Source organism: Anas acuta, chromosome 7, assembly GCF_963932015.1.
Source record: "Anas acuta chromosome 7, bAnaAcu1.1, whole genome shotgun sequence".
Taxonomy (NCBI): Eukaryota; Metazoa; Chordata; class Aves; order Anseriformes; family Anatidae; genus Anas; species Anas acuta.
Genome location: NC_088985.1, coordinates 3,303,839 through 3,320,666, shown reverse-complemented (window position 1 = coordinate 3,320,666; position 16,828 = coordinate 3,303,839). Strand labels below are relative to the sequence as shown.

At 38.5% G+C, this 16,828-nt stretch overlaps 1 long non-coding RNA gene across 1 annotated transcript in view; it reads left to right on the top strand.

Annotated features, from left to right (window-relative positions):
- Window positions 1-16,828, top strand: part of LOC137859872 (uncharacterized) — a 30,005-nt gene that overhangs the window by 10,197 nt on the left and 2,980 nt on the right. Inside the window, exons 3-4 of the long non-coding RNA XR_011098613.1 lie at window positions 4,799-4,930; window positions 5,018-12,156. This is a non-coding gene — a long non-coding RNA (uncharacterized lncRNA). The remainder of the gene's footprint in view (window positions 1-4,798; window positions 4,931-5,017; window positions 12,157-16,828) is intronic.

Genomic DNA, 16,828 nt, shown 5'->3' with positions numbered 1-16,828 from the left:
TTCATCACGAGCTTCATAAAACACTAATTTTGTTTGATGTAAGTCCTCAGCCTTTGACTTCAGATGTGGATGAGGGCTAGGGCAGAGGCAGGGAATGTTCTGCAGCCCCATTCTGCATTCTTCCTGTGGGGTGAGTTATTTTAGCCACTGGTGAAGTACTGCTCTTCAGTGTGTGTTTACTTAGTGCTTAATCCGGATTAACAAACTAGACAGCTCTGTGTTTCCTCTTGAAGGAAACTCTAATAGGCTTGGTGGCACAGTAGGAGAGGGGAGATAAATATTTGTAGAGCTAAATACAGAGCACGGGTAATGATGCCAGCACATAGCCCCTGACTATATGACAAGGCTTCAAAGGTAACAAATCCAGGAGGAACTCAAGATTAGCTCAGGAACTTGGAATGCAAAGAATGACCAAAAAAAAAAAAAGCAATTCAGAGAGTATGAGCAAAAAGAGCACAGTTGGGTAGGGTGGTTGAGAACTTGATAGGAAGAACAGCTGTGGACTTACACAAGGCCTATTTTATACGGGGACACTCAGCAGTGGGGACACTCGGATTTCTTCAGGTGACATAGTGCCACAGGCTGATGATGGGAAGCATAGCCTGATGGTTGGTCATCAAAGTCGATCCATTAAAGAAAATAAATAAACAAAAAAAAGAAAAAAAAAAAAGAAAAAAAAAAGAAAAAAGCTTTTTTTTGAGCAAGAGACCTTTGGGATAAAAAGGATAAGATTTAGTCAAACAAGAGTGGTGGAACAAGAGGCATCATGTTCCTTTCTGTCTCATAGGTTATCAGCTCAGCAGTTTGGCAGTTTGTGGTGGAGATATCTGTCTTGCTAGTTCTTTAAATCATTACTAGATACGCTTTCAATTCTAGGTTTATAAAGAAACTGATATGAGTTCGGGATACTTAACCTTTGCTGATTCTACAATTCTTTTTTCTTTGTGTAATCCTCAGAGCTGAATATACTCATGTCAGATGTTGGACTCTGAAAATTACCTGTTAAAGTAACGCACACAATAATTTTAGTTTGTTTTTCTCTAATATGCCTTATGTAAAAGAGACTTAATGTTAGTAGATTTAATAATGTACCTTCACAGAAAAGCAAATGGGTTGATGGATTGTCTAAATTGTGGCAATTGTTTAAAAGGTCATGAATTACAACATTTAGAGACATACCATTTTATTTGTCTGGGCGGCTTTCATTAACACAGACCAAATATGTTCTGTGTAGCTAGCAAAACTAAAACACTGCGTTTAAGAACTTTTAGAAATCATTCAGTAGCCTCGGGTAAATGTGTACAGTGTAAGACTGCACGTGCTATGATGTAAGGAGGGTACTTAGGGTGGTTCGTGGCAAAGAAGCTGCTGCAGTGGCCTTTCCTGAGGGTGTTTTGTTTCTGTTTTATCCAGCCATGTCTAAGGGAAGTAGTAAAAGTCCAGATAGATTCAGATGCAGTTTGTTTCAGCATCTTCATGAAGGCAATGATTCTTACTTAACCCAGGTCATTGTATCCATCGTCCTGGTCCCTAAAGAACCGATATAACCTGTATTTCTTCTGTATGCAATTTGTGTTTTCTAGTGACTTGCCTTTGTAGCCCACAGATAAATATACTTGAAGCTTAAAAACTCCTTCTCTTACTCTTTTTATTTATTTTTTATTTTTATGGTCTCTCACCCATAAGCAAACAAACATTTATCACGGACAGCACCCACAGAGAATAATATAACATAGCCTTAGATAAAATAACCTGTGTACAAAGTACTGATCTGTTTACTACAGAAACAGACAATCTAACAAACTCTATCTTATGTTGAACAACTGGCCAGATTTTTTTTCTTCGTTAAGAAGGCGGTAAACACTCTTGTTCCTTTTATCATGTGTTACGGGGTAGTGCTGCGCAATATGAAACATTTCAGTGGATTCTTGGAAAGCTGCAACCCCAAACAAATGGCTTCTTATCTTCCTCGTTTGTAATGCTGCAGCAGTTCTAAAATAATCATATATTTAACAAGCACTTACTGTACTTCTAAATGCAGATATGGAAGCTGCTAGCTATGTATTTGATTGATACTGATATTTTTGCAACAACAACTATGTGAAATGGTAGAGATTATTAAGGAATTATAAATTTTATTAAAACAGACAAGGGGGAAAAAGGCAACTTTGAGGGAATTGCATTTCATTCATATGACAAATATTTGCTTTATACTAAAAATGTGTTGTTTGTGGCATAAGAAGTCCACATTTAAGATGTCTTCATCTATTGTTCCTTGAAATATTTACCAAAAAGCTTTCTCAGGTAAATGACAGGCTGTAGGGATGTCACTGACAAATGTTGCATTGCCTCTTTCATGTTTAGTATTCACCAAGGGATCATCAGCCTTCAGAAGAATTGCTCTTGTAATGCAAGGATAGAATTGTTTTTAACAAATTAAAAATATAGGACAGAGAGGTCTCATAAAAAGTAAAGCAGCACCCAGAGCTTGTCAAATATTCTGCTTTGCTACCCAGAGTCTCACATGGAAAAGAGCACAAAAAAGAGAACCAGCCACTGGTTAGCAATGCATGTAGTAAAGATTACAGTGGTTTGAGATTTCGCTAAATTTTATTTCAGTTCTCCCTTTTTCTTGAATTTTTGGGCTTGCTCTATATTGGAATAAGTTGTTCCGGTTAATACTGTCAGTATTTTTTTTCTACAAGTTTCAGTATCTAGGTCCAATATTTTATGATGTGTATGTGCATATGTTTTACTCTTTGCAAGATTTTATTTTAGAGAGCAGAACAAAAAAAGAGGAAAAAAAAAGATTACTGGATTCAAATGACTAATTTATCCTGCTATCAGTATTTTCCAATTAAAAAAATGAAAAAATAAAAATGGAGCCAGCCCTATGACTACAATATTAAAGGGCTAAGTGGAAAGTGTAAACGCAAATATGAATTTCCAATACCCAATATGGCATATAATGTGAGAAATTAAAAAGGTGACTGCGAAGAAGCAGTGGTATTGCAAGATGCATCTATTTTGAGTCGAGTGAGATCTGCCAAACTTCTCGATACCCTTAGGCTAAACAAAATTATGAAGCAAGGATGTCTTTCTGCCTGGAGAATCTCTAAATTATGGGTCTACATTGTCTGTGGAGCCTGCCTAATGTATGGGAAGAGGCACTGCCAGACGATGATTTCAAAAAAGCAATTAGCAGCTTAGCAAATACTTGCTATCTCTGGATAACCTCCTGGAGAGGTCTGAGTCCCCTGACTAAACAGTGATGCTGGCCAGAAACTTCTCCCGTGGGGACATGCAACAAAACTGGCTGCCACCAGGGAAATAAATCTGCATGTGTGTGCCTGCAGGCATGGGGTCCAGCAGCCCACCAAGTACCACTGTAAAAATGCTGCAGTGCATCTCTCTGCCATGATCACACTTGGCCTTTCTCAAATTAAGCTACCACCTGTGTATCCTATGCAATATTTGGGGAGTTCTTGAAGAAAGGTTTAACTTTTTTTTTTTTTCCTTCATATTTTAATCAGATTTTCAAAGCTAGTTTTATTACTTTTTATTACATTGTTTTTTCTTCTGCGGTTCCAATTAACAAAGAGAATGGGGATTCCTAAAGTAAAGGATCCAATTTCTTTTTGCCTCTTAGCCGTTTAGCTATGTAGACTGAAAGGAATAAGAGTTTGACCAGTTTTGTGTAAGTAAAAAAGAATGATGGACTGCTGCATCATGACAGCAATGCTAATTACAGATATTTTAGGGAAAGGGGTCCTGTCAAATTAGTCTCAGTTGCATGAATTTTAATTTTTCATTTCTTTAGAATAGTGTAATGCTGGGAGAGGTGTCCTGCAAGAATATTTTTCTTTCCATCTGCCACTTGGAAACAAAGCTGAAGCTCTTCAGGAGTGCTTGGGTTGGGACTAATCTCTCAGTGATACTGCAATATTGCTAGGTGGTTTTAATATGTGATTAACAGAATGGAGGATTAGAAAGAACTGTCTTTCATTATCTCTGTTCCCTGTGTACTCCTGCTGTTACATATACATACATGTATATTACACGTATACAGGCCTCAGGTCCTACTAGGGTCTCTACAAAATGTGATCACAGTCTGTCATCAACGAAGGGTTTAAATACCAAAAATAAATGTAATAAAATAGAAGTCTGTACCGCACATTAAAATCAGACTAAAATATCCATACTGGTATACATTAAAATTTTTGATTATATGTTATTATTAGAGGTAACCTTATAGATTTAATTCTAAAATTATGAAGACAGCAGCAACACAGTACAGACATAGCATCAGTAATTAGCTTTTAGGCTTGCTTTTATATATATATATATTCCCTCTTTATATAATTTATGAGGGACATAGATTATTCTGAGGCTCTGGAGATCGTATGATCAATGCAGATAGAGCTAGATGGAGCCTTAGGAGGTCAGGTAGTTCAGCCCCCTGCCCCAGCTGGAGCAATTATATCTAAACCATGCCTGACAGTTAATTAGCAAGCCTGTTCTTAAACCCTCCTGTGATTGAGATTCCACTCTCCCTTGGCAATTGATTTCGACGCTGAACTATCTTGACAGCTAGAAAGATTTCCCTAATGTCTAAACTGAATTTCCCTTGCCGCAGTTTAACCCTTCTTGTCCTACCCCGTGAAGAATAGTTTTGTTCCTTCTCCTTGACAGCAACCTTTTGCATAATCGAAAACTGCTATCACGGAGGGTTCACATAATTTTATAATTAAAAATAAATAAATAAATAAATCCCAGATTCTCCGTTCTTTTCTTGTAGCTCATGCTTTCATGCTCGCTGATTTTCCTCGTGGTGCTCTGTGAGTGACCCGGCTCCTCTCCCTGATGACACTGGCCTGCTCTGAAGAACTTCATGTCGTCGTGGTCACCCTCGCCTGGCGCTGTGCTTGGGGTGAGGATTGCTGCAGCCCCATGCTGAGCTGGGGCACCCACACGGTCTCTGCAGATCCGTGCCTTTACACCGCATTTCCCTTTGCAGAGCCACTTGCCAGCTTTCTTGGAGCACTTTGATATTATAGCTGAAAGGTACTCTGAGAATTGTTGGAGTTTTTCTCTTACAAAACTATAGGTCTGTAATTTACATCATTTAATGTGACAAGTACAAATCAATCCACACAGCATATATTTTTAAAATGTTCCCGTTTTATTATTTTATATAGCTAGGGCATATTTTAAATCCACTTACTAGGACAAAATGTAGGCAGTTAGACAGCACCAGTCCCAGCCTCTGATTCTGCCACATGAAAAGGTGTGGTAGGTCAAGTCTGTTTAAGTAGGACTGTGACATGGTGAGGCTGATTGCTTTAATAGCAAAGTTTTGATTTGTGGCTTTTCCTCCTGGGCACTTTGTTGAGACTTGAGGACCTCTCTTTAGCTGTCTATGGAGCTCAGCTTTTGTAATGACCTGCTGCAAGCTCACGGAGGGCAGTGGCAATGCATTTCAGTGATGCTTTTGAGCCCCATCCATTGCTAATTTAGTAAATCAGCTCTGGCACATTTGTTTCATTTGGAATTGAGCAATCCCTGCACAGAGCAGGCAAAGAAGCAAATAAGTAGCCCTGACATTTTGCTTCTGACATCTTCAGAGATTTCTTAGAATGAAAAAGTAGATTAAAACCATCTCAGGCCAAAGTGAGGGCTGTCTTTATCACAGAATTTATTTACAATACCTATTTTTCCAGCTTCGTTATCCTGCTATTGTGCTAGCAGGAGGAGAAATTCAGACTGTGACCATTAGCGCCCAAACTTCTGATGAGTTGTTCTCAGAAGCTTGTAAACACAGACAGAAGCAGCTGGTCTCAGTGAGCAGGCCACGAGAAGGCAGAATTTTGATGAGAGATGTAGGTTGCTAACGGCTGTGGTGTTTGCATTTTCCAGAGTGATGCAGCTCTTCAAAGAGGTCAGTCAGCATCTGAAGAGTCAGTGTCAGCTAAAGTTCCTCTCAACATCACTAAAGCCTCTGCTAGCAGTTGTAGACTTTTTTGTATATATAACCTAGTTAGACAAATGGACGCAGGGAAGGCAGGGAAGAAGAGAGAAAAGGGAAAATAGCAAAAAATCCTATTCCTCAGTGAAATACCAGGGTAAAGCATCATTTCACTATGCATGTAATTTAAATATAATAAAAAAAAAAAAAACAAGCTTTTTATTTTAAATAGATCACAGGTTATCCTGCTTTATTCATGCATCCAACATTTATTAATAACGAATGCATGAATATATTTTAACCTCAGGGCTTCCCGGTCTATCCTTACACATGTACATTTTCAACACCTCAGAATTATTAAGCAACCCGGTCACATCATGCGTAGTGTTGGGAAAAGTATGAGAGGGCATATGGTACTTGTCTCCAGGAGCAGAGCTCTCCATTGCTTTTGTTGTTCTGTATCACCATCTTAATGCTTTTTTAATGGAGTTTTCAGAGGGTGAGCACTGTCAGCCCATTGTCTGCTCTGCTCTGCACAGAGGAATAAGCAGTACATGCTCTGCGGAAGCAGGGTGGAAAATTAAAGAAGGATATCATTTAGGTATGGCAGCAAGCTTGCTGATGAAGCGATGGTGCTTTCTGTTCTCAGGCATGACTTCTGCCAGTTTAGCAGTGATGTAGGCTGAAATTATTTTTCATTATGTTCATACCAGTCGGGTGGCTTGCAGTGAGGAAATATTTTGGACAAAGTGGTTCCAGAAAAACAGTGAATTAGTTTATAAATAACTGAAATCACTGCATAACTCATGAATTGTTTCGATGATCCCTCTCATTTCTCTTTATATTTTCTCACTAGGTTTTCTCTGATAGGAAAATCAGCGCTGACTTCTGAGGCCTCAAGTGCTGTAGAATATTTCACAGGAAGGCCTTATGGAACAAATCTGTTTTTAAATGAAATAATACATCCGTATTATTTAGTTCCCTGTCCAGCAGATCACTTAAGCTGTTGACTTCTGTTTGACAAGTCACATATTTAAAGTTCTGCTCAAACTAGTGTGTCTTGCTGGAGTGGTGCCGTATTTGGATGAATAGATCTTTGATAAATGAACTGCTGCTTTGTTGTGGGGTTTTCATTGCTTCTCTTTCTATTGTCTCTTGTGTAATAAATCTGCTTGCAATTTTTATTTATTTATTGCTTCCCGAGTGTCATGCCCCTGTGTTCATAACAGGGTCTAACAAAATTTTCAAAGCATTTCACATTGCTCATGTAGCAGATACAGGCATGTGGAAGATGGATTTACAGAAGCAGGTAGAGGTGAGAATTTCAGGGCACAGCTGTCTCACCAAGAACAATAAGTGATTACGTTTGTTTGATTACAAAGTGAAGAGGCGTGAGAGAGCGAACGGATTGCTTTTAGTGGCTCCAAGTGATATTTCTGGATGACACTTTAGAATAAGTCATTGCACAAGCTAGCTTTGGTAGCAGAAAATCACAGGTTTATTAAACAAGCCCAACGCACAGACAGACAGACATACCCATAATTCTAATGCAAGCTGTGACTGGAGAATATAGGAAGGCCCCATTGCTGTTGAGTGCTAAGTCTGACATGTAATTCACTTGTTTGGGCCATTGTCTGTAGCTGAGGTGGCTTTAATCTGAATGTAAAAATGTCCATCGCAAAGTGCCATCAACTTCACTGCAAGTTGTTGCTGCAGTGGGGCAGAGCAAGAGAGAAGAATATAATTAATTAAAATTTGGATTAGAAGATGAAGCAATGTAAAAGCATTAAGCAGGGCTTTATTTACAGACTGTACATCAGCTACACAGACAAAACAGGTTTAAGCAATGCTAGAATAAATTTATCTGTTCTGAATTTAGCTGTTTAAATGAATTTATCTGTTCTTTTAAAATTATTTAGGACATTATCTACCCAAGATCTGTATAAAGGCATATTGCTCTTATACTAATGAACAGATGGAAATTCCGTGGCTAGGCATCCTCCCCCGCAAAGGAGAGCGGATAGAGGGGAGACAGTAAGTGAAGCAGTGCTGCAGAGCATAGATAACAACTATTCTGCATGTTCCCTGCAGACAGGAGAGGAAGTGGTGGATTGAAATTGCAACAGGAGAGCTTGGCTTTAGGGAAGCTCAAACAATGGGGATAGTAACGCACATGTGTGGGCTGATTAGAGACAGCAGAGGGGATGGAGTGTCCTCAGGCAGGGACCTAGATGAGGTGCTCTCAAGACCAGCTTTCTGTCCTTCTAGTGACAGCTCTGGGACTGAATTCCTCAGGTCAGAACTGCTGCAGGACCTATGCAGAAAGCATGCAAGTACGTGCACACATGTATGAATGTAAGCGTAGGTTGGATAGAGTTGAGTTTTAGAAATGAAATTGCATTTATTTGTTTCATAGTATTAAGTTTATGGACTTTCTTCATGTTTCTACTATTTACTTTTGTTTATAGTTACATTAAGTAGAAGAGTCTACCCTTCTCCCCCAGAAGATTCCTCTCTCAACAACGAAAAGCTTCTACCATAACTTCAGTGCTACATGAAGCTGTAGAAATGCTGCTGGGTTAAGGTTTGGAGACTATTTGCATGTGTATGTAACTCAAATGTGTCGTGAGAACAGGCATAGCAATGTGGAAGGCCCCACAGATGTGTTTCAGAGATACCATGGAGTTATGTGGTTGGTGCACGGAGATGTTCTGTTTCCTCTCCCATTGATTTTGGTTTCTGTGTCTTTTGAAGAAGTATGTAGGCATGTCTTTCCAATGACATCACATATGCTTTCTGCAAGGAAAAAGAAAACAATTAAATTGCTTCAGCGAGAAGAAATCTCTGATGTTTTTGTTGATACCTCCTACATTTATGAAAAGGCTATGGGACCAATTCCTGAACTTGACTAGTCTCCAGTTTGTTTTCTGTGGTTGTTTGGTCTCACCTAACCTAATTATCGTCTAACAGCTGGCCTTGGCAAGTACCTCAGGCCTGGTCAATAATCAATAGAAAAGAGTCTCCTCCAGAGGATGTCTTATACCATCCTAAGGAAATTAGCTAAAATTGGTGGGCTGAATCACCTCTGGTGATATTTATCCCTTTCCATCAAATATAGCAAGAGTCCAGATGACTGGCTTAAACTGGTGATTAAGGAGATGAATCCTGCTCTCAGGTGATGTTACAAGAGGTCTGCTTCTTATAGTGTCTAATTTCCTAGCCTTGTGGAAAATCAGCTTTCCTGTAGCTCAGCAACGGGTAACAGTGGCCTTTCCTATAAGCCTCTTTCAGATGCAGTCCTCCAGTCCCAGCTCTGAATACTGCCAATTCCTGCTCAGTCCTTCCAGCTCGCTGTGAGCTGGCATCCACTGGAGCCCTGCAATCAGTGCCCAGTGTCGTTGCAGCTGCTCCCAGACATTCAGGGGTGGTAAAAAAGGAGGACACGATGTTCCAGCTCCAATCCTGACATGCCTCAGGTAGGGATGGGAAATAAGTAACACCACAGGGCTCCACAGTTGCATCTGCTCCCCAATATTAGTCCCAAATGCTATAGTAAACATTTATTTCGCATGGCAGTAAGTTAGAGCATAACTTCACATCTTCACTCAGCCACTCCTCCACTGCTTCTGGTGATCTGATTTGCTTCTGCATTCCTCCTCTCAGACTCTCTTTCCCTTCCCATGAGTTGTACGTGGGAGTCCTTTCCTACTGTAGCTTTTGGATCAAACTGACCTGCCCTAATACTGTAGGTGAATGTATCGCTTTTAATTGTAGCCATGCAAAAGTTAGTTGCTCGTTCTAAACCAGGATTCCCTGATAATCAGCAGGTGTATTCAACTCGTCTGAGTCATGGTCTTACCTGCTGGGCACGTCAGCCTATTACCTGTAGGGCAAACCTGTGTTTTGGCTGAATGCTTCTTGAATGGCTAAGATGGTAAGAGGCTTAATGGCTTCAATGGTAAGAGTACACATCAGTGTACTGGGGGATGGCAAGGAAGTGGTATGGAACGAACTTTTGTTCCCTGTATCTTATGCTTTCTGTTCTCTTCAGTGCAGTTCCTAAAAATCCCGTGTAAGAGCTCAGTTTTCACATTTCACTATTCATGAGAATTATGTTGGAAGGGTATTTTTCCTGTCCACAATAGCGTGTCCAATAGAATATCATTAATTGCTCTCGATGACCTACTGTAAATGTAGTGGCCCAACGCAGCACTGCCAAAGGTGAACACCAGTTGTATATCTGCTAGACCATATTTCCATGGTTTGTTCAGGCAATTTTCAACTCAGATGAGGAATCAAATACTCTCAAATGAGTTTTTCCTCGTTCTGGGTTTTCTTGCAGATTTTAAAAGCTGGACATGCACATAAAAGTCAGCCACACAGTCCCTGTGGTGTATTTTTAACATCAAATACTACCATGTACCACAGCAGTCTGTTCTTACTAGTGTATATTGATGTTTCTGAATTTACCTGGACTGAAATCATAGTCAGATTTCTAAATGCATTCTGTTTCCATGTGCATTACATTATAAATCAGTTTCATTTTATTCTTGATGTTATCCTGCTGCAAAATATAGAGAAAACACTCAATAAATGAAATTACACCTGTCTGATTCTGAAAATCTAAGTAATGCTAAAGGCCTTCAGCTGAAATAAATATATTTCTGCTAGAAAGGTTTTTCAAGTCCTCTTCCCCCCATAAATTCTGACTTTATTATTTTAGCACAGATAAGATAATACTCTCGAAATATGATTGCAAGGAAATCCATAAGACGAGTATGACAAACCCTGTATACTTCATGAAATTATTTTTTTTTTCAGCAAGAACAAATGCACAGCATAGTGCATGTCATCCAAACGGCAAGAGGAAGGAATTGTGTTTCATCAAGTGAAAATCTACCATCAGCAAGCTCGTCTATTTCTTAGTGGCATCATTGGGCTTTGTAAATTTGGACTTGGGGGATCATAAAACCCCAATCTGTGTACTGTGAATTTTCTAGAGAACAGTGCAGCATTTGAATTCTGAATAGTCTCATCAGTATGTGTAATAATATATTAGTTTGTAATGTTTAAGTGACTTGGTAAGAAATCTGAGGAGGAGGACTAGCTACTAAACTTGTCAGAAATATGTTCCAAGTAAATACCAGGAGAGGAGAAATAAAGATTGCGTTGGTATTTTTCCACAGCAGCTGCATAGTGAGTTCTTTCAGATTTACAACTTTCTTTTGTAATATCAAAGCAAAACTGTTAATCATATAAAGGTAGGATATTAAGTAAGTTGCACATGGAAGCATTTTCTGAGTACTTTGCACTTTGGGTGCACGTTCAGTGACATACTTCACTGTTCTGGTTCTTTTTCACTGAATATTGTGTGGAAGTCAATTTACCTTTATTCCATGTGGCTCATGATGTGTACGCGAGTATATTAAGGCTGTAGTAAATTGAGTGTTCTCCCATTGCAGGGGCTAAAATTGCTTTCTACTCAAATGTTCTTCAACAGTCTGATTATGTGAATATTTTTTTTTTTGAGGCAAAATTTCCTGTAAATTCTTAGATACAATTTGTTAAAAATCTTGCTTTTAAAATCTTACAGATAAAAACTATTTTTTTTCTCAATATAGGAAGAAAAAAAGACAGAGAGCCATATAACCTCACATTTCAGCTAGCTAAATCTCCTTGAGAATTGATGCCAGTGCTCTGGGATGCTAAGTATGAAAGAAGCAACCAAAATTGCATAGTACTTGTTTGCATATTTCATATTTAAACAGAAATAACTTTTATGTTGTGAGAAAACTAATTTAAGCTAGAAATGAAGGTCCTGTGTTGTTTTGTTTCCCACTTAATCAACTCTCAGTGCAAAATTAGGCTGTGCCCAGGATGGGTAATTTAGCCATGAAAATGTCCTCAGTTGGATGTTGTAAAGGAGTTCTTGTCATAATTTGGTTATATTTTCTAGACTGTGGAGTTATCCCAAACTAATTCCCATTGAAACTAGAGTGTCTTGTTTGGAAGAACATCCAATTTACATGTAAATTTTTCAATTAGGGTCTACTGTAACTTGTAATGTTACAGTATATCTTCTAGCCCTTTAATTGGTTATTTTTTTTCCTCAGTATTCTTGGTTTCTGGACCCCTGGGTTACACTGAGAAAACAGAACATCGGTCTGGTGTTTCAACCACAGCCTAACCAAGTAAGTAGCAATATAATCTTAATATCTGTACTATCTGTTCTGTTCTTCAAGGACCCCGGTCATCCCTTTGGAAAACTGTTGCACTGGAGAGTTATGGTCAACCAACCACCTTTTAGGGCTTCCAAGTTGTTGTTGTTGTTGTTATTATTATTCACAGATTGACATGCACAATATGGGCTACACCAGGCTTATATGGCAATCAGGCTGGGTGATTTTCCTGTCACATTCAGGTGTTGTGGAGCCACATCTTCACATTACAGATGTAGTAAAGCTGGTCCTGCTCCTCCGCACAGCCAGGAGGAGGAGGACGGGCAGGTAGGCTGTTGGAGATGATGACTGCAGTGTAGCATCTGCCATTGAGGAATTTGAGACTTGTCACTTGTTTCTTCTATCCATAACACTTGAATTTCCATATTTCCCTTTCACTTACTGAGGATCAGTGTCTTAATTCACCTGAGTGAACGAGACTGGGCTGCTATGCTTTTTGCAATAAACAGAGAGCCAAAGGAAACAATCGTTTAATACTGTGTGAGACAATCATACGCATTTCTTTTGTTGTCTGCTGTTTTCCCTTAGTAAAGGGAAGAAATCCAAAACAAAAGAGTAGTTTATTAATTATACAATTTGAAGTCTGTTTTGTTTTGCTTTTCTTCTATTGTCTGTGCCTCCACCACAGAAGTGATAACCTCGGAACACCAAGAACAACATCTGTGTGTTAATTAGGTACCTTAAAATTAGAGTATTATTCCCTGCTCCATCCAGCTCCCTCTGTGACGGGGTATTCAAGTAATGTAGATGGTTTTTGTGACACAGACACCTTAACTGAAAAGACTAAATTCCTATTTTCTTTTTAAAGATGAGATTTGAAAAATACTGATATGTATCCTACAGCAAAAACTAGTTCCTGTATAAAATGGAGAAGTTCCACTGAGAGATGAAGAAATTCCTTAGTAGTGCAGTATTTCTGGCATCTCTGCTGAGTAATCTTGCATCTTTATTTAGTCTCTGGAAACACAGAAATTGGTGGCAGAAAAGATACCCAGGCAAAGCTGTAACTGAAGCTAGGCACAATTCATTACTCGTTGAGGGTGTCACATGAGAAATTCTGTGTTGTCAGAGGTGGTAAACTGCACCTGGCTTCTTGATTAATATTCTGCATCTTTTTTGGCACTAGCTAATTATTCTCAGTGTTGACCATGGAGTCAGAATGTGAGGATCACTTAACTTACAAAGTTCCAAATGAATAGTTGTTGAGTCCAAATCTGAGATTTTAAGGAGCAGTGATAGAATTAGCTATAAAAATGCGTAAATGTTAAGTAGCAAATGAAGAGGAAAAACGAGAGACATGAGATAATGTTAGCAATTTTGCTTGAGGTTTACTGGTAAAATGTGATAAACCTGAAAGTCGTATTTTTCTGATCAGCTCATTTTCCATCTCTTACACAGTTGGAGTACAGATAGATGGTAGTGGTTACTGTCTCTGGGTAGTGTATATTCTGTTTAGCTAAGGTTTCAAGTAGTACATGTGTATTGTGATTCTTAGGGCCTTTCTAAAAAATGTGATTATCAAAATTGGCCATTTTTCCTCCCTGCTGTTCATTTATGGACTCCTTGTACTGAAAGCCTCCTGTGAAGTTTATTGTGATTTCAATAGGTTTGGTATTAAAATCACCAGCATTTGTGTACTTAGGGTTAAGATCAAAATACACAGAGCAAGTTAACCACAAACAATAGTAAATACATGCTATAAAGCTGTAAAAAAAACAACAAAAAACCAACAAAAAAACACTGAAAATGTGTTGATGTTTGAGTAGATATGGGAAGACTCCATCCTGGCTCTGATTAATTATAGCAAAATTACCCAATTGCCAATTCCTGCCAATATAATAACTATTCTCTCTTGAGATAAGCTTTTTATTGGTTATTCTGCTACTTTGAGGAAATTGGAAAGTCATTGGGTAAGTTAGATTCAAGCTTGATGGCATTTGAAAGTGTGCTTCTAAAATAAAATCCTTCATTTTGGAAAAAAAACAAACAACACACACAAGAACAAAAACAGAATCAAAAAGCTTTCTGGTTTACTTTCTCGATCTCTGTTTTTTTTCAAGACAAACCAAGTGCTTTGAATATATCATTTATATATTTATTTAGTCTTAAATTTACAGAGAGCATCATTGTGACTGTAAGCTGGATTTGCTAGCTGTTTACAAACCTTGATTTATACATATTCCTCATTTCAAGAAAGTTGCTGAAATAGCTGTTCCAGGATGCAGAGAAGTGCTACACTGACAGAAAATCACAAATCTCACATGGACAATGAACAGAAAGAAAAATCCTGAAAAAAAAAAAAATTCTTAATGAAATATTACAAGAAAGATATGCCTGCACAAGAGGGGCATGGTAAAATGAGGCTTTCAGCTCTTAGAAACACCCTCTGATTTTCTTCTGACTTCAATTTTTCAGTTTAATAGCTGTATGACATGTAGTTGACACATCTCTGCCAGAATATAGGATGATCTCCCATCTTTATTTTCTGGGAAATCACAGAATGGTTGAGGTTGTTAGGGACCTCTGGAGGTCTTCTGATCCTGCCTCCTTGCTCCAGCCGGGACAGCCAGAGCAGTATCTCTAGTGAAATTATATTTAAGACAAATGCAAAGGTATCTAAATCTGTATAATTCTGTACAAAGAAGGAATGAATAAAAAAGCCCTATGAAATCCCTTCTGTTAAATATTGCTCATTCTGCATTATTCTCTTTAAGCATGCAGCAGGTTTATTTTCCCAAGGGCAGACTTCACAGCAGCTCTGATGGAGACAGAGCGATGTGCATTGTTTGTAGGAAGCTCAGAAGCGGTCTGAACACAGTTTGGGTAAGAGGAGTCAATGGGGCTGCATCCACACACAGTGTTTCTGAATTTGGCTATTTGTTCCTGTGTCTGTGTTTCTGGATGCCATTGTTAGGTTTGACTAGATCACCTCCAGGTCTGAGCATTTCTGCGCCCCGTGAATTGCCTTGCTTCCCAGGCTATTTTCCCTCATCACCTGGTATGAACAGGCAAAGCCCAGTGGTAAATCCATGAACATACTTAAAAAAATAGCAGATATCTTCGGGCTGCATTGTTATTTTCAGTTCTGTAATGTTAACTTAACATTGCCTACATAGTAGTGCTTTTTCACAGCTGAAACAGGTATAGAGGAAGGCTTCTTTTTTTTTTTTTTTTTTTTTTCATTCACTGAATCATAGGGAATAATTGCAGAATCACTGAATAACAGCAACACCTGTGGTAGCCACAGGCCAGAAGTGAGGCCAGTTGTGCAGCAGGAAATAATGTCTGCCATTAGACCAACTTTGGAGTGATACGTGGTAGTTGGAGGGTCTGGAGATGAAAATTCTTTGAGGAAAATGCTCCATTTGTTGCTGAAGCTTAGGAAGTGGATGCCTCATTAAATCTATCTTCTCTTCCTTAGACTCTGTAGTCTCTATTTCAAATGGTACTTCACAATATCTACTGGGGTAGATTGGTGTTCTTACAGTCATGCCAATCGATGTAAAATTTCTCACTCAGTAGAATCAGTGGTATTATCTGAGCTGAAACGTTTTTTGATGGGAGTTCAGATAACACCATCTGTTATATAAATTCCTTTTTGAAATTGTACCTAGCAAGTGTTTTTCATGTATATATAGGGTCTACCAAGTTTGTTCTCTACTTTTTTAAAAGGTTCTTAAGATCTTTCATTTGTAGCCTGGGAAAGAAAGAGATGTTTTTTCTTTTTTCTTTTTCTTAAAAAAAAAAAAAAAAAAAAAAAAGTTGAGTAAACAACATATGTAATTACTCTGTAGGGAAATACTGCTTAATTAAAACACAAAGTCATTCTATTAGCATACACACCTGCTGCTCATATGGTTCATTTCTTCCAGAAATAACCGAATTACTGTATAGAGATTGTTCTATAGTTCAGCTACCTCGAATGTGTGCTCCAGCGCTCTGCCTCGTCCTCCTGCTGGTGATTCATTGTTGGCTTGAAAATAGTCACACTGCATGCAGATAGAGATCTGCTGGGACTCGGATACCAGCTGTGAAAGAATACAGCTTATCTTGGCTGTTTAAGGCCAAAATATAAAAAATAACCCCCCCAACCTATATAGATTTCATAGATGCTATCTGTGGGGGAAACAAACAAAAAAGCCTACATACAAATTGCTCTTCAGATTGGACACAAAAGAGTATCTACTTCCCTCGTGCTCTGTGCCAACACTGGGAAAGGGTAAGAAGCAGTTTGTGCAAAAAGTTTTAAAATGCTTTGAAAACCTGTGGCTGCTGCGTAAGACTAGGGTTTTATATTACTTAGGGGCCTTGCAGTGTATTTTGATTGATTTTAACTACAATTATGTATCGGAAAAAAACACCACTGTAAAATTTGCTGATGTCCCAGTGTGCCTTTCCAGTGTATGTGCATGGAGCACTGATCTGAAAATGAATTAGATTTACAAAGGGATTGAAATAACATCACCTGCTCTTGTGATTTTATTTTTAGTTTTTTGTCTTTTCACAATTAAAAAGTAAACGCAATATAAATTAAAGGGAACAAACAAGTAGAGAGTGAAGTTTTCATTTCTTCCAAGTTCTGTAGGGTTGGGTGTATCAGCTTTAACTGAGTCTGTCTCCTCTG